The sequence below is a fragment of the Lissotriton vulgaris genome, chromosome 5 (assembly GCF_964263255.1).
Source record: "Lissotriton vulgaris chromosome 5, aLisVul1.2, whole genome shotgun sequence".
Taxonomy (NCBI): Eukaryota; Metazoa; Chordata; class Amphibia; order Caudata; family Salamandridae; genus Lissotriton; species Lissotriton vulgaris.
This window is the reverse complement of record NC_141693.1, coordinates 1227870545-1227895264: the sequence shown is the minus strand read 5'-3', so window position 1 is coordinate 1227895264 and position 24720 is coordinate 1227870545. Positions and strand designations below refer to the sequence as shown.

The 24720-nt window shown below is 47.2% G+C and overlaps 1 protein-coding gene across 7 annotated transcripts in view; it reads right to left on the bottom strand.

Moving 5' to 3' along the window:
- The window catches only part of ZNF219 (zinc finger protein 219), a 425855-nt gene that overhangs the window by 197673 nt on the left and 203462 nt on the right, over window positions 1-24720 (bottom strand). The window contains exon 1 of one of the 7 annotated variants that reach the window (XM_086923062.1): window positions 24352-24485. The exons of 5 other annotated variants lie outside the window; for them this stretch is intronic. The gene's annotated coding sequence lies outside the window, so the exon portion shown is untranslated. Of the gene's footprint in view, window positions 1-24299; window positions 24319-24351; window positions 24486-24720 lie in introns of those variants that run through there. One more of the 7 variants, XM_086923066.1, reaches the window with a different exon arrangement.

Here is a 24720-nt window from a genome sequence, read left to right as displayed (position 1 = left end):
GGCCCTCCTCCGGTCTTATGTAATTCTTCTTTTCCTTCTTTCTTTCTACTTCTGTATTTCGGGTACTCTTTTTGGGCGACAGGCACACTGCTAGGGGGGGGGGGTAGGCCATAGCCTCTGCATGCGTGTAGGGTGGGGGGTAGGGGTTTTATTTTGTCCGTTTTAGTTTCTATGGGCCTTATTTTTCTTTCTTCTCACTTTCTTTTCTTCTCTTGCTTCTTCCTTGGGTCATAGGGTGGATCGATGTGAGGTGGGTAGCGACCGGCATGCAACATAATGTGTGATTGTTCATCCTTTTGTGTTATCCATATGCCGCCATTCTGATTAGGATTTACTGCTTGCTGGATTTCTTCTGGTGTAAGTTGCCCACTTATGTCTTAGACGGATTGTATGGACTCTGATCCTTCTTAGCTCCTACTATTTTAAATATACTTAAAAAAAAACTTTGAAAAACAAACCTTAACTTCTCCTACTTCTCGGTAGTGCAAATACCTCCAGTGTAACTCAGGTTGATTGTACTTTGTTCCGATATACTACCGAGTCGCCATATAGCTTGCTACTTTGCTTCAAAAGATGTCGAGGCCGGCCGGATGGTTGTAGGCCCGTATTTGTTTGATTATACTGTGCAATAAAGGTTTTCAAAAATTAAAAAAAAAAAAAAAAAAAAAAGACCACCATCAAAATCACGACCAGCTCCGACGATAACCTCACAACCGCCAAACACCTCCATTTCCAGATCCACACCGACCCTAGGACCACACTCAGAGGCACCCTCATCTACAGACCACCAGGAACCCGCACACAATTTAACGAAGACATCACCGACTTCATCAGCCCACATGCTCTCACCTCCAAAAACTATATTCTACTAGGAGACCTCAACTTCCACCTGGAAAAGAAAAACGACTGCAACACCACCACCCTTCTGGACAACCTAGCCAATCTTGTTCTCAAACAACTTGTTGACACCCCCACCCATATAGCCGGACATACGCTCGACCCTATCTTCACCTCCAGTAAGCACATCTCCTTCGATCACACCACAGCTCTCCACTGGACGGACCACAGTTGCGTTCACTTCAGCTACAAAACCACCTCAACCCACAACCCCCCACAACCTATTCCCCGAAGAAAATGGAACAAAATAACCACCGGACAACTCCTCACATCGCTCAACCTTAACTCACCTGCCCCCTCATCGGACCCAAACCAAGCTGCCATCAAATTCAAATAATGGATCACTCACAGCGCTGACGAATTAGCACCCTTGAAAAACCATCACACCACACAAGACAGCAAAAAGGCCCCCTGGTTCAACGATGACCTTAAGAAATCCAAGAAGCTATGCCGCACTCGAGAAAACATGGAGAAAAAACCCAACCACCGATGACATGACCACCTTCAAGGCAGCCACCCGCAAACACCGCCAGCTGATTCGATCCACCAAGAAATCGGCATTCAAGAATCGACAACAACGCCCACAACAGCAAGGAACTATTCAACATCGTCAAAGAATTCACCAACCCCACCGCAGCCTCAAACGACATCACTCCCTCCCAAGACCTCTGCGATTCGTTATCCTCCTTCTACAACAAAATTGCCGACATACATAACAGCTTCGAAAACAGTTCCAACGAACAACCCTCTCCACCTCCCTCAGAACCTAAACCGCCCTCCAACAACCTCAACGCCTGGAACCCAATCACCACTGAAGACACCATCCGACTAATGAATTCCATCCACTCTGGCTCGCCAACCGACCCATGTCCCCACCACATCTTCAACAAAGCAGACTCCATCATCGCACCCCATCTTCGTGATGTCATCAACTGCTCCTTCAACTTTGCTACCTTCCCAGAAAGCTGGAAACATGCCGAAGTCAGCGCCCTCCTGAAGAAACCCACAGCAGACCCCTCTGAACTTAAAAACTACCGCCCCATCTCCCTCCTCCCATTCCCGGCCAAAGTCATCGAGAAAGCCATCAATAGCCAACTCGCCGCCTTCCTCGAATCCAACAACTCCCTCGATCCCTCACAGTCCGGCTTTCGAGCCAAACAGCACCGAAACCGCCCTCATCACAGCAACAGACGACATCCGAAGACTACTGGACAACGGAGAAACAGTGGCCCTCATACTACTCGACCTCTCCGCCGCCTTCGACACGGACTGTCACAGCACCCTCATACAACGCCTCAACAACATCGGCATAAAAGGAAAAGCCTTGGACTGGATCATCTCGTTCCTTGCTGGGAGAACCCAGAGAGTCCGACTTCCCCCATTCAAATCAGAGGCCACCGAAGTCATCTGCGGAGTACCACAAGGATCATCACTCAGTCCCACCCTCTTCAACGTTTACATGAGTCCACTCGCTTCCATCACGCGTCAACACAACCTTAACATCATCTCCTACGCTGACGACACTCAGCTGATCCTTTCCCTCACCGAAGACCCCAACACCGCCAAAACCAACCTTCACAAAGGCATGAAAGAAATAGCCACATGGATGAAAAACTGCCACCTAAAACTCAACTCCGACAAAACGGAAGTGCTCATCCTAGGATCATCCCCCTCTGCCTGGGACGACTCATGGTGGCCTTCGGATCTGGGTTCTGCACCCATACCCACAGACCACGCACGTAACCTAGGCTTCATCCTAGACTCCTCCCTCTCGATGACAAGACAAGTCAACGCCGTCTCATCCTCCTGCTTCAACGTACTTCGTATGCTCAAAAAAATCTTCCGTTGGATCCCCACCGAGACAAGAAAGACCGTCACCCACGCACTGGTTACGAGTCGACTAGACTACGGAAACACCCTCTACGCAGGAATCACAGCCAAATTACAGAATAAACTCCAACGCATCCAACACGCATCGGTGAGTCTCATTTTGGACGTCCCTCGCCAAGATCACATTACCAGCCACCTGAAAGAGCTCCACTGGCTTCCCGTCAACAAGAGAATAACATTCAGTCTCCTCACCCACGCACACAAGGCCCTCTACGAACTAGGGCCCGAATGCCTCAATACTCGACTTTCCTTCTACACACCCTCCCGCCAACTAAGATCCTCCAATCAAGGCCTCGCTGCAGTTCCACGTATCCAAAGATCCACCATGGGAGGTAGATCCTGCTCCTACTTGTCTGCAAAAACCTGGAACTCACTCCCCACTCACCTCCGCCTTACACAGAACCACATCTCCTTCAGAAAAGAACTTAAAACCTGGTTATTCGATAAATAATGAACCCCCTCCCCAAGCGCCTTGAGACCCTCTGGGTGAGTAGTGCGCTATATAAATCCTTGAACTTGAACTTGTGGAAGCATGCAGCTTCTGCCCAGTAAAAATCTGTATGTAGGGGGACTCCAGGTTTGGGCGGGGCCAACGTTTCTCTCTCAGTAGTCACAAAATAGCAAATATGTGCAAAATTATTTGATGGCAAAACAATACACAACCGTTTTAAAAATAGAATACCAGGGGTTCTTAAAGTGCTTATCTTCAACCTTATGTATTGGCACCGGGGGTAAACAGCAAAACCCTTATCTACTGTGGTAAACTGTAAGATTCCCAGTAACAAAAACGGTCTACTATCTTTAATACAGTGTAATGACAAGCCAATCTTAAAAGGCCTAGTAGCCTTCACTTTTTTTGTGTTTCTTTGTTTACAATAATTGAGCCATGCCTACTTCCTTAGTCCTAACATTTCCTAAAACACAGCTCATACCTCGATCGTCACTATAAACTCAGTACTGTTTCGCTGGTCATACCTTTCCTTAAGGCATAAACTGTAATACAAGCACTCCTTTTCAAGAGAAGCAGACAACTTTTGTCCAATCAAAAGCCGTCCTCATGGCAACCAACATTTAGGCGGAGGCACAATCCCTCTCTCTGTAAGACTCCTGAAAACTATTTTTTCGTTAATAACGTACAAAAACAAAATACAAATGTCAAACCAAGGTCATGCTAGGCGTGAAACTATTAAGTGCCATCATCATAACCGACTGAAACCCGACGTCTTTAGCCAAACGGCAAGAAGTTAGATAACAAGAGTCGATAACTTTAAAGTCTTCAAAACAGTGAAAATGTTGACTTCATGAATTCAAGGTAGAAACATGTAAAATTTCAATTGTGAGAGGAAAATGTAATTAATAAATTAACACATTTTGCAAAATCCCATTTCACAAAATTTTTACTTGTGCAAAATAAATTACGCTGGCAGTCATTTTCTTCTTGAACCATTCTCCTGTCGTACTTAAAAGAACCATTTGGTATCGCTTAGGCAGAGACCCTTTTGAACAGAGAGTGGGGACTTTATCCATGGTTCTCGGTTACAAGGTGTACTTTTTGCGGCAATCTTGGGGGCCGGGGGGGGAAGGGGCGGGATTAAATTGTGGCATGGTTGTTTTACTGTGCAGCTGGTGGTGTGCCATTGCCTAAGGAATCTATGAGATGATTCTGTGATGGAAGCAAATTGAAGGGGTAAAAGTCTGCAATAGTGCTAAGTCACCACATAATGGGGCGCAGTTTACAGCGCACCAAAAATTAACTGACACAAATTACTTGAGTGCAGAGTCACAGTTCACAGGAGTCAGGCTAGGTGCAAGAAGTATATGCAGTGCCACTGAAATTATACAATTCTGCGGCTCAGCTTTTTTTTGTTGCAAAATTATAGATTTGTCAGTTGCCACATAATTCATCATCTGCTGTTTAATCTACCGAACTCAACAACAACAAAATGTTTTCAGCTCAAAAAGGTGGCGACATGTGGTCCTGCACAGTGTAAAGATCTTATCCTGGGTTGACTGGCCATCTTTCAATTGCTTAGATGTTTGACTAGTACTAGAAAGGTGAAATAGTTGCCGACAGTGTTACAATGGGTAAAAAAAGACAAATTAATGATGTGCCACATGGATTTCATAATTTGCTTTTTGTTGACGCATAATTTAGTGAGCCATGCCGCACAATTCCAGTGGCCCTACCTATACTTTCTTTAAAGTTCTCTGCCCTGGCAGTGGAAAAGAAAGACCATCAAGCTAACTTGCAAAACGAGTGAAGCTTGGGAAAAAAAAACACCACAAGGCTTAAATCTCTCTCTAAACACAGTAAGGGATGGAATAGATCTTCAATCAGCAAGAAAGGCTGATAAAAAGATTTTTTTTTTTTTTTTTTTTTTAAATCGGCATCTCAGATAAAGAGTACCCATTATGCGGGCCAATGGACATCTGAGCTGATGTGGGCTAATGAAGATCGGAGGTGAGAAGCAATTGATTCAACTGAAGACGAGTTAAGAATGGTATGTGCTGTGCATTCTGAACTATCTATGGACTATTAGTAAGAAAGGAGCTCAAGTTAATGTTAGATGGCGATTCAGTGACTGACCTTTTGCTCAATGAACAAGAGCTTTGGACTGGACCATTTCCCCCTGAAAGGCAATACTTCTCTCCATGTGTTCCCATACCTGGCGTGTCACCCAGTTTGGAGCTTACTTTCCCTCCATGTTAAAGAACAGTAGATGTTTCAGCACCCAGGCTAATGTGCTACATAGCTAAATACATATAAGGTCCCAAAGGCGAGACCAATTGCATTGCAAATGCTTGTTGTTTTTCTTTTGGTATGGCCAGGTGACAAATTGCTGTTGAACCCTCGCCTCAAAAAGCACTTTCCCGCAACTTTAGTATATATATATATTTAAAGTCTACCAATCAATCTCAGACCAGTAGTTATTTTTTTTTTTGGGTTAAGTCCCCTGCATCATTTCGTTTGCATGAGTAAGTGGCAAATGTGCACACCTGCAAAATGTCACAGAAGGCTGTGTCTTACATTTATTTGCACTTTTACCAATGCTATACACTATTGCCACAAGACACTAGCAAAGAAAATACCTATTTAGCTGCGGAGTGGGCCGCCGATGTGAAAATGTTCAAGTTTTTTTTTCTTTTTCTGCTGTTCCACTAAAGAAGACTGAGCAGTTTCATGTCCTCGTGGCCCCCTGACCTTTAGGGGGTGATGAGCATTATGCTACAGTGCAGAAACCTACTAGAGGAAAAGGAATACTGATCCCAGCACGCAACACTACGTTGAACTCACCTCTGAAGCCCATGGAGGGCTAATTAAAACAAGCATTGGAAATGCAATAGGTCTCGCATTAGAAAAGTAGGAGCTATTGGTCTTGTAAATGTTTTTTTTTGTATTTGTGTTTATTTGTGAAATAGCTAAATTGATAGCTTTGTCATTCACAACGCCAATAGTTTTAACTTTTGTGAATGTGACACCTATAGCATTTGGAATGCAACATGATTTGTATTTATGTGACTTTGATGGCAGCTTTTGTTGTTATGCCACATCTCTAGAGAGCAGGAGAGTGCAGCAGGGGAAGAAGCACAGCCCTGCAAGCTGAGCGTCCTCCCATCGCACACCCATCTGTGGCTTGAGGGGTGTGAGGGTGAGGGGTGTGAGGGTGAGGGGTGTGAGGGTGAGGGGTGTGAGGGTGAGGGGTGTGAGGGTGAGGGATGTGAGGGATGTGAGGGTGAGTGGTGTGAGCGTGAGTGGTGTGAGCGTGGTGTGAGTGTGAGGGTGAGGTGGGGTGAGGTGGTGTGAGGGTGAGGGGAGCTAGGGTGTGTGAGGCTGAGGAGGTGTGAGGGTGAGGGGGTGTGAGTGTGGGTGAGGGCGAGTGAGGGTGAGGATGTGTGATGGTGAGTGAGATTGACTGAGGGTGAGGGATGATTACATTAAATTCATGGTGCACTAGGTGCTAGAACGAGAAAAACATGAGCTGCCTTTTATATGTATCCGTAATTTAATTTTAAAAAAATTGTAATTTAATGAGAATTTTGTACGGTCAAATTTTTTTTTTTTTAGCTTTTTCAGTTATGGTAAAACAAAGTATTTGCTCATTGCACATAATTCTTTCCTGAGGACAGCATAGGTCCTAAAGTGCCCCGTGGCCTGACTCGACTCCGTGCCTGTTCTTATTTGCTGCAGCTGTGTCTCAGGCCGATAATGTCATTCGTGTGGAATAAGAAGTCCCAAGGCGGCCGCCATGAACAGTAGGATTTTGAAACCGGGCTGCACTTAAAGCTGCCTGGCTGCCAAACACGTTTCAGGAATTAAGCTTGTATATCCTATTCAGTCGCCACCCCGTTACAATTGGTAGCCATCTCATCCCCAGTGCAGCGAGTTAATGCTTCAATTCATATTGCCGCGTTGTGGGCGAAAGCTGTATTAGCCTGGGGTCAATGCTAGAGAAACAGACTGGTGCTGTTTTTGTTGTTGTTTGTTTTATCTCTCGAACGGAAGTTGGCGTGCTTTCCACATAATGAGGGCAGGGGAGGGGGCGGAGCGGGTAAAAAAAAAAAAAAAAACAAGACGGAGGGAAGGCAGAGAAGGGGAGGGGGGGAGGAGAAATGCGACACGGCGGGCAGGGGAGGGGGCGGAGCGGGGAGAGGGTTTTTTTTTTTTTTTAGCTTTTTCAGTTATGCTAAAACAAAGTATTTGCTCATTGCACACAATTCTTTCCTGAGGACAGCATAGGTCCTAAAGTGCCCCGTGGCCTGACTCGACTCCGTGCCTGTTCTTATTTGCTGCAGCTGTGTCTCAGGCCGATAATGTCATTCGTGTGGAATAAGAAGTCCCAAGGCGGCCGCCATGAACAGTAGGATTTTGAAACCAGGCTGCACTTAAAGCTGCCTGGCTGCCAAACACGTTTCAGGAATTAAGCTTGTATATCCTATTCAGTCGCCACCCCGTTACAATTGGTAGCAATCTCATCCACAGTGCAGCGAGTAAATGCTTCAATTCATATTGCCGTGTTGTGGGCGAAAGCTGTTTTCCCGAAAGCTGACATGGCGGGCAGGGGAGGGGGCGGAGCGGGGAGAGGTGCGACACGGCAGGCAGGGGAGGAGAGGAGGAGGGGGGAGGAGAGTAGGAGGAGGAGGGGGGAGGAGAGTAGGGGAGGCACGGCCTAGCGGCCGTGCAATCAAGAAGTGAGGGGGCGGAGCTGGGGGAGACTGTGAGAGAGTAGGCAAGGCAGGCGGCTGGGGGCATGTGCACGCGCTTTTAAGCTCAATGCGCATGCGCATTGAGCTTAAATTTCTCGTGCACTGCAAGGAATCGCCACGATTCCTTGTAAGTTGGTTCAAGAGTGGATAAGCCCCCATAGTCTCGCAAGCTCGATGCGCATCGACAGGCGAGACCTAAAAAGGACATGTGGAGGAGAGTGCCTTTCCACCTATCCTGCGCATTATCATGAAGCCTGTGACCAAGGAGCTACTGCTCTGAAACGCGTATGGCAATGAAATGCATCGGAAGGAAAATGGCGGATTCTTTTAAATAAAGAATCAGCGGAATTCATCTGCTTTTCGAGTGTGTCTTCAACTGGGGTTATTTTGGTGATTGATATATCCTCGCACAGACTAAACACTAAATCAGGACCATTATGTTCACATAAATTTAATATGAGAACGAGCAGTGACAGTAGTGCCTGCCATCGGTCCAACTGAGTAAGGCATACATGTTATGAATTTGCATGAATGTAACGCAATGAAGGATTTGTTCATGTTGCTGATGTGGAAGGCCAGAGGGTTTTCTTCACCTTTGTCTTATGCTTGATCACTGCCTCCGAGAGGCGATTGAAATAATGCAGTGATATCACATGGATGCAAGGGATTATGCACTGGAACTAGATTGCAAATGTAGTGGTCCGAACGCCACTATGGCAGTGACACACACACTATGGCCAGTACATTTGAGTTAGTGGCGTACACATTAATGCCTGCGCACTGTGCTCACGCTCGCGGCCCTGCTCTATTTCTTTGCTCTTTTTGTGACACACGCACTGTGCTTAATATTTTATTTTGCATTTGATTTACTTACACCTACATTTTGGTACCCCTGCCATTAAACCAATAAGCATTAAACCAAAAAAATAAAGCGGATCTTAAGAAAAAGATTATATCGACAATAACCATGACTAAGAAAGGTGTCCGTGCAGACTTCTCGTGTCCCTGCGAGCTCTTCCAGTGACCTGCACTTCGAGGTCATTTGCAAATAGTGAGCTACCAGAAAGACTGCAAAAAAGTGGCTATAAATTCTCTAAGCTCATACAATGTTTTATTCTGTCAAAGGTAGTATGCTCTTCTAATTGTGGACTACTATACCAAGTGGGCAAACTGTAGTTTTGCAAAAAGCGAAAAAAGCTATTTTTGAAACAAAAAAAAAAATCACGATTCGGTCTGCGCCACAATTTGCACAGGTGCTGCCTGCTGCCCTGATTTTGTGCCTCACAGTTGGGTCATGGATCAGGAAGAATATTATGAGGAAGGAGAACCCCATCAATACTTGAATGATGAGGAATTCTATAACGCAGTAGACAGTTCTATTTACCGATGTGTGCAGGAGATTGTAGGTCCTATGGAGGACCGCCTGTCTGCCCGCATTATCCAGGAGAGTGCAAGGGTAACTCAGGCCCAACTAGGGGTCGCAGACCGTCAGAGGTCCCTGCTAGCAGTGTCCCACCTGCCCCTAAGAAGATGTGTAAGGACGGGGTTTCTGGGGCGGCGCAGGGTGTGGACAGGGACGCCTTTGAGCGCTTGCGTGACGCTTTTCTAGCCAAGGCGACCGCGCCTACCCCTGCGCCTCCACCAACCCCGGGCCCTTCGGGGTCCATAGCCACAGCTCCCTCATCCCCGGGTGGTATGTCACCAGCAGACACGGATGACGGGGATGAGTCTGTGCGTTCTTGGCGCCCTTCGGGCTCCGCCGCCGACTTGCACCAGGACAGCTCGGGCATGCTAGACCCTGGATGAAATAATGCATCCGCGGTCTGCTGCCTGGACCCCGGGGGAGAAGGTGGCGAAGTTCGTCGCAGGACGCCTCCACAAGCCCCTGGCGAATGAAGCAAGGAGTTGTCTGCGGGGAGAGTGGCCTAGGCCTACGTTGGGAGGGCAAGGTGGCCCTTACCCCAGAATTAGACCCGAAGATGGCCACCTTCCTTGCGAAATTCGTTAAAGACCCTCGCAAGGGGATTGATCGGTCCTGGCGTCCCTGCCAGGATAAGCTTTTGGATGCCATAGGCCCAATCACGAAGATACTGGACATGGCTGAGGAAGCTAAAGTATAAGGGGCGACCATTTCTCCAGACGTACTGTCTAATTGGGCTCAGAGTGGTAGGTTTCCTGGGAAATGCAAATTGTGCCCTCTCGACCGAGCGTCGTAGGTCCCTCTTCATAAAATTGGACCCGAAGCTAGGCGACTTGGCCTATTCTGAGGCGGTGGCCCAAGGGGGACTCTTTGGGGACCCTTTCATAAAGGAGCTGGGGAAGTTAGTTTCCACCTTCACGTCCCTGGACAGGGCTTAATCAAGCATTAAAAAGGTTTTTCAACAGCGTTTCTCCCGAGGTTCTGGTCGCGGTGGGGGCCGTGCGACCGGCCGTGGCGGTCAGCAGCAGGCTGGCAACAGGAATGAAGGCTCCGGACGAGGTCAATTTAACGCCTCTTTCAACTACAACACCTTCTACCCCAGCAGGGGCCAGCGCTTCAGAGGCAGAGGTGGTTTCAAGAACACCGCTGGAAACAGTTCATAACGGTGAGTGTCATTCCGGCGGCTCGAGTCCGCATTGGGGGGCGATTGGCATGGTTTCCGGAGGCCTGGGCCGCGATCACATGGACTCATGGGTCTTGCAGACCGTCCGAGGTTTTCGCATAGACTTTCACGATCGGCCCTACCAGCGAAGGCCTCCACATCCTATCGTTTTTTCGCACGCAGATGCGCAGTTGGTCAACAAAGGGGTCTCCGACTTACTGAGCAAGGGAGCCATTTGTCTTCCGACACAACACCCTGCCGGTTTTCTGAGCAATCTATTCCTTGTGGAAAAGACGGATGGGGCAAGCGACCACTGATCAACCTCAAGGAGTTCAACGGATGGTTGGTTTACCGGTATTTCAAGATGGAAGGTATCCATCTGTTGCGGGACGTGTTACTTCCCGGCGATTGGATGGTCCGGCTGGACCTCAAAGACGCATATCTGGTGGTGCCCATTCACCCCCTGCATCGTCGTTTTCTCCAATTCCGGTCGATGGGCCAGGTTTTCGAGTTTACCGCCCTTCCATTCGGGCTTTCCTCGTCGCCTTGGTGCTTCACCAAGCTACTACACCCGGTGGTGGAACACTTGCGGAGCTAAGGGGTACGGATGATCGTATATTTGGACGACATCTTGTTGATGGCGCAATGTCCCAGGAAGCTATTGCTTCAACTTCAGCAGACAGTGTCCCTGCTCCAAGGGCTGGGGTTTGTCGTGAACGAGGAAAAGTCTGTTCTCTCTCCTTCTCAGACGGTGGTGTTCCTGGGTTTCACAGTGGACTCGGTGCAGTGCACCCTGAGCTTACCATCCAAGAAGATAGGGAAGATCCGTCACATTTTGCGTCAGACGATCAAGGTCCCACACATCCCTCCGCCAGATTGCCCGGGTGGTGGGGTTACTGTCTTCATCCATCCAGGCAATCTTCCCGGGTCCCCTTCACTATCGGGCCCTTCAGCGCCTCAAGGCACACCATCTACGTCGGGGATTGTCCTACGATCAGGTGGTCCCCCTCTCCACCGAAGTGAAGGAGGAAATGGCATGGTGGCTCGCCCATATGGAGGCCTGGAACGGTCGGGCGATTTTCAGTCCGGTTCTGGACTTGGTGGTAGAGTTCGACGCCAGCAGAGCCGGTTGGGGCGCCCGTTGCGGAGAGTTCTCTACAGGCGGCGCCTGGTCGTCAGAGGAGCAGGAACTGCATATCAACTGCTTAGAGCTGTTGGCGGGGTCCTTCGCGGTGCGCTGTTGGACCAAAGAGTCAGTTCGTTTCTGTATCCTGCTTCGGATGGACAACATCTCTGCTGTCCGCTACATCAACCATCTGGGTGGCCCTCGCTCCAAAGTTCTCGCGGATCTAGCGAAGGATTTTTGGGATTATTGCTTGGCACACCACGTCTCAGTGACGCCGGAATACTTGCCAGGTCAGGCCAATCAGGTAGCGGACTGGCACTCCCGGCACTTGAGGGACTCCAGTCAGTGGAAACTGGACCCACAGGTCTTCAGGTGGCTGGACAGTGATTGGGGCCAGTTCTCGCTGGATCTCTTTGCATCCCGTCTGGACCATCAGCTGCCGCGGTTCTTTCTGCTGGAGGCCAGACCCTCTTGCGGAGGCCACGGATGCTTTCCTCTAGGACTGGGGTCCGGAGAAGTCGTACGCTTTCCCTCCGTTTTCAATGATACTGAGGGCGGCGGGCCAGCTCCGCCGCCAGCGAGCGGAGGTGGTCATGGTGACCCCCTGGTGGAGATCTCAAGTATGGTTTCCAGTTCTTCTGGAACTTTCTTGGGATTCTCCAATCCTACTCCCCCGGTTTCCACATCTTCTCAACGCGGACCCCCATCCTCTGGTGATGCAGAGCTCTCCACCTCATGGCGTGGAGGCTTTCGGGCGACGCTGGTCGCTCCCAGGCCTTTCAGGACCAGCTGAGCGAAGCAATACCACTCGGCCTGGAATAAGTGGTCTCGTTGGTGTCTTCGACGGGGTCTGGATCCCATGGTCGCAGGAGTCATGCCAGTTCTAAATTTTCTGGCGGACTCTGCTTCGACCGGCCTGGCATATCGCACTGTCAATGCAATGCGTTCGGCAATCTCAGCAGGCCATCACCCGGTGGAAGGTGCACAGATTGGGGCACATTCGTTTGTCTGTAGGCTTTTGAGAGGTATTCGTCTTTCCTTGCCCCCTGAACCGCGATATTCGGTTCTCTGGGACGTCAACCTTGTGTTGAATATTTTTTTGTCTTGGCAGCAGAATAGGTATTTGTCCTTGAAAGAGCTCTCAGCTAAATTAGCGATGCTTTTGTGTCTGGTTTCATGCAGGCGAGTTTCGGATGTGCGAGCTCTGGATGTTTCAGCGAGGGTTTTCTTCCCTGATGGGGTCGTCTTCACTTTGGGGCGCCGTACGAAATGTGGGTCGAGGACGATTTCCTACCCGTGTTTCGTCGACGTCCCCAAACTTTGTGTGGTGCAATGCTTGAAGGAGTATGAGGAGGCGACCCTGGAACATCACCCTGCGGGCGAGCGACAGCTCCTGATTGCGTTGCGTAAGCCGCACAAGGCTTTCTCGTCACCCACCATTGCCAGATGGGTACGGTGGATCATGCAGGAAGCAGGTATTGATACGAAGCAGTTTGGTGCACACTCGGCCAGAGGGGCCATGGCTTCAAAAGCCTTTTCGTTGGGAGCCCGCTTGGAGGACCTAATGCGCGCGGCGGACTGGTCCTCCGATTCCACTTTTAAAAGGTTCTACTTTAAACCGGTGGTGGATATAGCACAATTGGTGGTAAGTAAGCTTTGAACTAGCATAATCTGAAGCCTCCGGTCCTGACATAGAATCGAAATTTGCCTAGCATAGTAACGGAAAGTTTCAATTCTATTAAGGACATGGAGGCGAGGATTATCCCTCCCGGGCCTTCGGTGGAAGCAGTTCCCTCCCCGTTCTGCAGTAAGTAGTCAGTTTTCCTCTACTGTGTGGTTGTAACCTGCACTGTTCTCACAGTCATATTTTTTTCCTGATGGTGTACATGGGGATTCTTATCCTTGCACCGCTGACGCCTAGTGTATTTTTCTTGCTAGGAAATGATGGTGCGAAACAAGACCAGTGATTATTTGGCGTGACTCACGCGAAGAAAGAGGAAGTAGTCACAGAGAGGACGTCCTTTCTAGCCTGTATGGACATTGAGGAAGGACTAAGCTGTGGACTGCCTGACTTGCTGTCATGGGACTTGTAGTTTCTGATGAAATTTTTTGTTAATGTTCTAGCCCTTTTACCTTTGTTTGGAGGTTTAGGGCTCGTGTTACTGCTTTTTGGCAGCTGTGTGTTGAGCTAAATAAACAGCGAAGAAGGAAAAAGCATAATCCTCGCCTTCGTGTCCTTAATAGAATTGAAACTTACCGTTACTATGCTAGGCAAATTTCGATTCAATGTGGCACCAACAAGCGCAAAGATGTCTTATATCACCCCTAGCCAAATGGACTAGTGGATGAGATGATGTATGTTTTGTGGTTACTAGCCTGTGGCACACCATTGGCAGAGGCGGTCAGATGACAGTGTAATCTTATGGAAGACGTACCATTCTTTTGCCACGGTTGATGGTGTCCAAGTAATATAGCAGAGCAACATTAGGTAGGGTAGATCCAAGTTTTGTGTAACAATGTGGTCAAACGGGTTCAGGGGTAATTCACGGTCTGCAGACTATGGTGGCCTAGGGAGCAGAGGTGCTGATGGGGTGTGGAAGATCAACTGACTTAGTGGGCAATCTTGCAGGCTTAAGGACAGAACAGTATGCAAGTCATTTGCTCCCCACCTCCTGAGGTTTATAGATCTCTGCTCTACACAGCGCACATGTGAAGTCTTGAAAAGAGACCTGTTGTATGTACTTTGTGGGCTCCAGTCCACCAATAGCCTTGCCATTTGCTGGCTCCCACATCGGTCCATTATTACTTCGCCCTATTTGTCCACAGCATGAATGCATCATGCCTCTTTTAGCCTTTAGCGCTCCCAGAGAGCAGAGACCGAGTACTACTTATTCATAAACAGTGGTCATTTTAGGAAATGTTTTTGGGACAATTTTTTTTATTTGGTTGAACAGGACACTTTTTTGATTTAACAGCACTCTAGATGGTGGTATTCGCAGCTACTCACTTTTTGCTTTTATGAGCACCCAAACTGTTCCAACATGCCAACGTAATGTTGACGCTCTTATGCCGCACTGACAGCAATCCATTTTTTAAAATCTTTTCTCGTATTTACGCCCTTGTTTTTGGCATCTTGTGTTACACTCGCACTAAGACACTCGCACTAAGTCTGACTTGCCATACTACGGGACATGTTGCACAGGTTCGTTTGAGAGAACGTCTGCCAGATTCACTCTTAATGTGTGATATAGCGGCGTGTATGTATGCATGATTTCAGTTTGTTACTTAATCATGATGTTTGTGAGCATGGGGAGAATAAGTGATTTGTCTACAATCACAGGATGTTGGGTCCACGCTGAGATTGAAACCTAGTTCCAAAGTCGTCAACTCGGCCCTTGCGCCACATACTCTCCTATCACACAAGGAAGAGGTGTAGAGCCGTGGCTAGGGCGACTGACTCCGGAAGCTGGGGATCACGGTTCGATCCCTGGCACCGGCGGCAGATAAGTCCAGCAACATGTGACTCTGGGCAATAGCTTGCTTAATCTTCCCGACGGCCCCCAGCGCCTAGAGACCCCAACGGGCGATTGTGCACTTTACAAATGAGGATTATTATTATTATTATTATTACACTGGTAGCAATCTGGATGTTTCAGCACGTCCAATTCGCTATATTTACACAGAGCTTTTGACAAACAAATGAAACAACTGAAATAATGTTATCTAACCAGCTAAAATCTCAGATGAATAGCTCCTATTTCTGCCCTGCAGCTCCAGTGTTAGTCGTGCAGTCAACTGTTGCACGCTGAGGATGGAAAAGCTGACTCGAACCACTACTCTTAAATGTCTGGCTGACTCATCAATAGACAGGGACGGATAGAGGTTCTTCAGGGCAGAAATAAAGAATTTAGAAGCCCCCGGCCTCTCCTCTCTCAGAAAGCCTTAAATATAGTAGCGGTGGTGACATTATAGGCACAAGCTGCTGCAGTTTGTGTGCGCGATATACTTCGCTTCCTAGTTGCCACAGCATAAACGCAATACCGGCCTGGATTGAGAGCCAGACATGCCCTTGCCCCTGGATTGCTGTGTTTTCAGGGTGGATTAGGCATTTTCCCACCAAATTGAGATAACATCGGCTGGGCAGTGCTTGTAAGGGTGTGAGAAGCTGTGCATTTTCTCTTCCAGTGAATGGCTCTTCTGCACAGCGAGCACACAGATCCCACCACCAGGAGGCTGCAATCGAGGTAAGCAAGCCCTGCACCCCTTTCTGTTGTACACCTCAACAAAAGATCTGCTCCTACTATATGTATGGACAATGATCCACCATATGTCTCTTAAAGGAGACACCAAATTTGAGTGTCACAGCAGTGGATCTAATTCTCACAACTGCCTCAGTGTCCTAAATCACTACTCATATTAAAATATGTGGTACCGTGTCGGCTAGTCTGCCCTCCCATCAATGTGCGAAGGACCTCGAAAAGGAGAAAAGGGCGAGGGAAAGTTGGCAGAGCCTCAAGGGAGTAACACCATGGGAGGTTACAGGCTGGTACTCGCCTGTGTCCTCAGGTTCTCATCATTAGCATCTGCCAACTGTAAGAAATAATAAGTAGATAGTGCAGAGAAAGAAAAACCCAAAAATGTGGTGTATATTCTAAATGTGACCCTATAGGGGGTCCCGAGATCTGGCGTAGAAACTTGGTATCCCCCATTTTAAAAAACGAGCTAGGCAACACTGGCTATATTATTTTATTCCTTGCTGTGTTCCTGCTCAATTAAAACCAACTTGTTTCATTGCCTTACAAAATTTAGTGGCAATTTCATCAGGGTTAGGGTCAGCGTCTTCATTGCACCTAGTTTCTCCGTTTATTGTACCTGCAGAGAAACAGCATCCCACATTACATCAACATATACACCAGAAAAGCATTGAATTAAAAAGATAGGATATATCTGTGGGGAATCAAAGATACCACGTGTGATCTATTTACCAAGTAGTTGCCACTCATCGGCACCCCCCTGTTGTGCCTGAGTCTTCCAATAATCGCAATGTGCCCTATCTACAGGCCCAGATCTCTGTACTGGGGTGAATGTATGACATTGTTCTGCATTCTGTCCATCAACTGTGGTTTTTGCAATTGTCACCCCGAGTGGGATGGGTATGCTCAGACGTGAGTCCCATGCTCTCCACACAACTGGATTCAAGCAAGCCGGGCTGAAGACGGCTGGAATGCCAGAAACCGGTCCTCGGAAGCTTGTTTCCGGTCCAGGGAAGGCATGGCTTGGCAGTTGGAGCTGGACTGTTCCCATGAGGCACAGGGTCAGACTGATTTGCATATGGCCATGTCTGAACTGGGGTGGTGTGGGGTGCAAAAAAACGATGGATTTAGGCCCAGATCTCTGTACTGGGGTGAATGTATGACATTGTTCTGCATTCTGTCCATCAACTGTGGTTTTTGCTACCTCACATCACAGCAGCTCATGCAGTAGTGATTCTGCATTGCAATATGGTACTTGTAGAGGCACTCACATGAGCCAGAATGCAAATCAGAAGTCCACGACTGAATGACCTACTAAGAACAACTGAAGATTTCAGTAGGCCTGGGCGGAGCTGGCGTAGTGCCTCTACACGCAGCTCCGCTCCCTCCTCGCTCCCAAGTGCTTTAAAAAGATATAAAGAAGGTGCTGACCTGTGTTTCTGCCGCCTCTCCTGCCTGGCCGCTCTCCTTCCTGCTACTCTTGCATCTTTCATTAAAAAAAAAAACACTACAAGTCTTACGCATGCGCAAGACGTACAACGTAGTGTTTTTTTTTTTTAATGAAGAAATGAGAGGATGCGAGAGAAGCAGCAGGAAGGAGAGCGGCCAGGCAGGGGAGGTGGCAGAAACACAGGTAAGTGCATTCTTTATATCTTTTTAAAGCATATGGGAGGGAGCGGCTAACTCTGCTCCGCCACGGAGGCAGAGTTTCTGCATACTCCAGGTTCGCGAAACAGTAGGCAAATCTCCGCAAACTCCGCTGGCGGAGCGGAGTTACCCGCCCAGGGTTAGATTTGAGCGACTCTACCTGGGTGCCTTTTGGTGACCCCCCCTACCCTTCATTCTTCACCCCAATTCTCACTTTACTTTTCTATTGCTCTGTGTTTCTGAGGGAACATCTTGCCAGCAGAAGTCTTCTTTCGACAGAAGCTGCTTTTTCTGGTGCACCTTGCACCACTCGTTGTACAGCTCAGACACCCACACTACTACTACTACACAGCAGTTTTATGAGCATTCCCTTAGGTCATATCTGTTCCTGGTGATAGTCGCACAAATCAACAAAGAGCACACGAGCACTCAATGGCTGCCAAGCATTGTGTTTAAATTCTAAGCTACAACATACAAATAAATGCATTCTGGGTGTTTTAGTCTTGATGTGCTTTTGTTGATCTAATGAAAAATTATAACTTGTCAACTTGCAGTTATTCTGCAATCATAAAAAGGTGCTGTTGCAGTTTAGTGGAACCCACTCCAAACTTCAGAAGGTGAGCTTACATTTAGTAAAGGTCACTGATATTCAACATGGCTAAAAGCATTAACATTAGCAACACCAATAGCTCTTGGATTGCAGAGACCTACTGGCTTTGCCAATGCTTGTTGTGTGGTTTTAGTCCTGCTGGCGCCTCTCTCTTCTCTAAATTCCTTACTCTGACTTTGTTTTTTTTTAAGGTATTGATCGGTTGGGCTAAAGGAATCTCTGATGAAATTGGTAGTGCGTGGAATTCTGCCTGTTGCAGTTGGTAGTGGACATCAGCTAAAAAAAAAAACGTATGCAGGCATACAGTAAGTATTTGACTTGTGTACACATGAGGGAAACTAGATTACATTGCTCAAGAGTTGACTGAAGAGGATCTTGAAAGGCTTCCTAAAAGAACTTATTTTAAGAGACATTGGTAGCAAAGGTTGTGACCAAGCAGATAGGTCGGGGGACCTGGATGGAAGAACATATAGGAAAGCTGGAGGATCACAGATCACAAATGTAAGTTTGGGGTGTCGGCAATTACTTTCTCCCGAAGGTAGAGAGGAGCCAGGACACAAAGGAACTTGAAGGGCATGCAAATAATTTTGAATTTGGCCCATGGAAAATGGGAAAGGTCTATCATTTTACAGGCCTACATTTCTATACAACACACATTCTCATCCTTGTTATAGACTATAAATACATTAAAAGCGTGCACATGGATCTCCTTTACATTAGCTCACCTTATTTGCCTGAATAAGCTATATTCAAGGGTACCTCATGTACCTGGATACGTTATGCAATAGTTAAGTGCGTCCATAGTTAGAAAACAGTTACATAATGTGTTCTATCTTACAGTACTCATCACTGTACACAAACTTACTATACAAAGATTTATCATGGTACGTGGATGCACGAAGGTCAAATGACCACCTAATATATGAATACAATACACACTCACATCCTCCTGGATATGGCATACACATTTGATCCTTATATACCTACTAAGCACAACACAGAGGCTCAAGACATATGTGGGTGCTTTAAACACCAGATAACCTCGTCTATGGTTGTTGCACACAAGATCACAATCATACACCGAGATATACTATACATCTGCACTTTCCATGCCTATGTCTGTTACACAACTTGCCTTTAAACAGGGAAATAAAAAGGTCACATTATGTCCAGAGTTAAACTACATGAAGCATTCATGTACATTGGTCTACTATACCCTGGTTATCATGGATAATATGCATATACTAAGCACAAGCTCACCTCATAGTAGACAATTTTTCAACTCAATCACGACACAAACTTCATGGATGCATACATATTAACAAATGCTCACATCACATAATCGCCTGATGTACATGAATGTACACACCATCTCACCCACATATGTATGGGTATTCCATACATAGGCTACCAACATGGATATAATCTACACACCAACTAACCTGATATGCTAGGACCCCCTAAATACCAACTCATCAAGTATCTAAACTACATTGATGTATGTTAAAATAAATCACCCATAAGTAGATGTGCTTAGTATACACTAGCTCCTGTCACAGCAGAATATGCAGTATGCTAGTTAATCTCACACTGTATACCCACATATATAAGGAGATCTGTTTTACAGGAAATTTAGAACAGTTTCCAGTATTGACCTTTTGTGCGATAGCTTAATGTATTCTGAATATGTGTCTTGTTTTACTGAAGACATCATATAAGCCAGCTCATTACAAATATATAGTTCAGATTTACACTCAGGGACGTAGCTTAATCTGGGAGATTTGCTGAGCTCAAATTCCCAACTTGGAAAAAAAAATAATAAGTGGGCTATAGGGTGAATGGACGAGTCGAAAGGTTCAGGATGGACTGTTGCCATAAGTAGAAGGGTCAGCACTAGGTTGCATTAGAAGGACCTCTGCGGCTGACAGTTTGGCGGACAAGTACTCCATTGCAACGGCGACCCAATACCCTGTCCACAAAACCCAATGTCTGCCAACCCAATTTTGAGTTGGTGGACTGCAAGCTTTCGCTGACCAGATTAAAATGTATTCAGATGGTGTAAGACTTCCTCCAATGAAGGAAGAGATGGGGCTGTTGGAGGTAAGCCAACCGACAGTCTGCCCTATTCAGAATGGGCAGTCTGATTACTCCCCCCCCCCCCCCCACCGTCTTGTCACTGCCAAACTAGATGTGAGGGACAGTAAAAAAAATAAAAGACCCCCCCCCCCCCCCAAACACACACACTGTGAGAGAACACCCAAGGTGTGGGAGGTTATTAGGTCGTTTCTTCTAAAAAATAAAACCTTGCAATTCGAGTTTGTTTTTGAAACTTTTACTGTGGAAAAGTTTGACGGTTGGATGTCATGTTTGATAGAGCTGTCCGTCAAACTTTAGCTACATCATCAGTAACTGCCATGATGGCGGCTCCTGTCAATAGATAGAGATGTCGGCCGAGCAAGTGAACATATCTAAATTTGGCAGGTGGAGTAACGATAGGAAACGAGACGTGAAGTCCTTTGCCACTCTGTCTGCCTTTACTCAGTCTGTCAACCTCTAAATCAGGCCCTCTATTTTGTGAGGCATGGTGGGTGGAAAAAAAAATGGTTCGGGATACCAGCTTGACCGATTGCTAGTAGATCGACTATTTGCACGCCTTTTTCCCCATCACGTTTCAGTGTTCAATTGCGAGTATTATGCCTGGAAGCCTAAGCCTGGTGCAGCTTTCCAAGACTACTACGGACAATATTAGTAAATTACAAAAAGTAGAACATTTTTATCCATTTCATGAGTACTTCTACGGATGAAGATTAGCTACCTTTTTGTTAAGCCAACCACTATAAGTCAGGACCACAAGAAAAACAAACAGACATAGCAGAACCTGAATTAGGCCTAACCGGCCCAAGGGGGGTTCTTGGTCATACCGCAAACAAGTCCACAAACCTACGCCCCTATATACACCTACTCAAATATGTACATTCTACAAATCTCCCCGTCAAGTCCTGGAAGAGCCTCCCCCTCCAGATATCACCACCTTACAAATACTGAATGATTGATATTTTGACCACCGGAAATGCTCAACAGTACACTGATGTAGAAAGCAAAATTGTTTATAGTATATATGTGCAGTGACCTGAAGGATAGTGCACACCTATGCATCAGCTCAGCTTTATGTATTTCCATATACTGCACATACCGGTCAAGTTCATGTTAAAGCCTATGTATGCCATGCACTAGCTGCTGCAGACAACACGAATGGGGGTATTAAAAATAATAATAATAAAAATAAAAAAAAGCTCACTAGATGTAGGTGAGTATTCATAAACCTCCTGGTGACTGAAGCTCGCCCCAAGCACACAGATATTCTATACAAACCTTCATCCGTGGACATGGATAACCTACCAACTAATTTATTTACACACCCAAATAGTACTCAAACTGAAGGTGAGTGGCAGTCTACATGAAAGAGTGGAGACAGACTTCTACAATAGAAAAAAATAAAAATCTATAGGATCGGGATGACTGGTACAAAATCAACTCAAAACATAGGAATGAGTACAGGCGGCAAAATGTAAAAGATAACATTAGAGAGGTGGCAAGAAGTAGAAGAGCGCTAGAGAGAAGAAGCAAGGAAAAAGCAGGATGCAGTATGGAGGGTGCCGTCAACTGTACTAGATGCCTACTAACCGACTTATACATGTGAAAACATGCACTGTGACAACCTCCTTGGCAAAAAAAACTGCTACCAGATTACCTAAATAGCTACACAAAATTTTGACCTGCCCTTATAAACAATATTCACCTACTCGTCACAAATATGTTCAGACTACAGCAAGAATAGGATATTTAATAATTGCAATGTAAGTTGGAAATGAGTTTAGTTCTATCTAGGAATTAAATACAGGTTGCTTCTTTGTATGGACCCAATTTATGCAATGTTGAGATTTTCGCAATTATATTTTCAATCCTATTTTTGCAGCCTACACCTTCTCAACACTACACACTATGCAACTCACCACATGGATATAGTGTAAACCAACCGACTGACGTAGGTAGGTATACCACGGATAAACAACCTCAAACACATGAATATACTTACTACAACGTACATGGTATATTCTATACCACCCACGTATGTACCAGACATGCCAACCCTCCCGATGCAGGCGTGAGACTACCGATTTCAAGGGTAGTCACCCGCCTCCCGATTCCTACAAGCAAAAACCCGATTCCTCGTGGGTTTCAGCTGATAGGGGTTGGTATTGTGTAAAGTGCTAATTCTTTCAATAAAGAGTGGCGGTGCAGGGGCTCTCGAAGGGGTGAAAAACCAACAAAGCGTCATTAACAAGGGAATCGTCTTTTAAAGACCTGTGAAGTACTGGGGGGGGGGCTGTTTCAGCCCGGCCTGCAACAGGGGTGTGGGGGGTGCATGCACTGCCAACAACCAGGCCAGTGCCCAACACTTGCATAACACTCTGCCTGCCTTATGCTCCATGCTTCTGGAAGGAACGAAAAAAACATGCATTTACGTTTCAAATGTCCGATCCAACAGCAGGACACTTCCAAAGCCCATACACGTCAGTAACTCTATTCAAGGCCCCATTCTCCTGATTTTTTTAAAAAATCTCCCACTTTGCTCTCCTGAAATGTTGGCATGTATGATGTACTTAAAATCTAAGTAGTTTAAATTCGCCTCATGTACGTTAATATACTATGAATGAATTGGCCTAAATAGCACTCCCGTTTAACCGATTTAGTTCTGCAATAACACAAACAAAAACATCAATAAATAAAACCCTGCAACTGAAGGGGGACGCCCGTCTCTAATAGGCCAAGGGCGGCTCCAGACAGAGAGAGAGAAAAATGAAAAATAAATCAAGATTTACAGGAAATTAAGAGGGGGTTAGGAGCAGGTGTCAGACCGAGGGAGCCCTGAGTATTTCATCACCACCCGTCTACACATTAACCAGTACAGCACCTGAGCACCCCCGCATAACACATACATCGCTCCAGACCACCCCCAGCCTCAATAAACCAGTGCTGCTGCTCCACCACGCTCTCAAAGAAATCAGAAACGCAGCTGTACATGGTGTCAGTGGATCGTTCTATCGTGGTTCACACGGACGTGCTGCAGACCCCTTAGCCGCCTATCAACCCCCCCCGTATAGGGCTGGATACCCCCTACAAAGCCCATTTGTGCTGGACCGCCCCTCAAACAGAAATACCTTGGCTGATGAGGGCACCCAACCCCCCCCAACAAAAAAAATCTGATCGCTAACTATGTAGGATCCACCAATAAAAAAAAAACGACTCACCAGACACCCTGTGTGTGACCCCCCAAAAAAAGACCACACACGAACAGACTTAAAGCTGCACAGAAACCATCGCCTCAGAGAGGCAGCTATACAGGATCCAGGTAAAGAGGGTACCCTGTAGCGTAGTGCAGAGCTCATCGGCAACCCCGTACACACACATACATCTACTTGTACGGGATCCCTCACAATACGCGTCCAGGCACCCCCTCCGGCACCCAAACGTAAACTGCCCAACACTTATGCAGACCACACGTTAGGTAAAGCGTAGGTGTACACCCAACCCCCATCTCAAAACGGGTCACCCCAATACAGTCACCATACTTTTTAGGAGCTCTGACTATTTGAAAAAACAAGAACCCCCGGCCTCACTCTGCTGCTCAAGCCCTCTACGGAGACCCAGATAGTATAGAACACCCCCGAAAGAGTGCCATCGGCCCGCTGCCGCCGGGCACGCGCGCCAATCCCCCCCAGAAACGGAGCAGCTTGGGGCCCATGATGCACTCCGTTTCTCATGGATCGACCAACGGCACAGTCCCCTTCACCCCAGTCCTCCATTACCCAAACAACCCAATCGGAAAAACACAATCAAAGGAAGCCAAACAGCAGAAACCAAACGTCCCCGGGTACTCCCGCCCTCTGGCCACCCCAGACCGAGCAGGGGCACCCCCACCCTCGGAGATGAAAAATATACGAGCGATAGCGCCCCCACACCTCCGCCACGGCGGCGAGCCACCCGCCCCCACCTGGATTATGCCCCCTCCCAACCCCGGAACATACCCTCATGGCGGCGCACCCTCCCCCCGTCCGTCCCGAGGTCTGTGGAACTTACCCCCACCCCCATCCACAGGTCACTTCCTGCACCTTCTCGTTTCCTGCAACACCGTTTCCTCCTTTTCCCATAAATCTGTCTCTTATTTTCCCCCATTTGTTTGTTGCTTGTTTCCTGCGGCTCCCACTGACCTGCTGTCTGCAAATGGATCCCTTCTCCCTCCTTCTGCCCCCTCCCCCTACATCCCCTCCCCTACTCCCAGCCGTGACTGACTCCATTCACTACAAAAGCCCTTGTGCTCCTCTCTCTCTGGGAAGGAAGCCGAAGCCTTCCTCCGGCCAGCCCCCCACTTCACGACAAGGGTACACCCCCCCCGGCATACACACCAGGAAACGCAGAAAAAAGTTCTCTTTCCCCTTCCAGTCACAA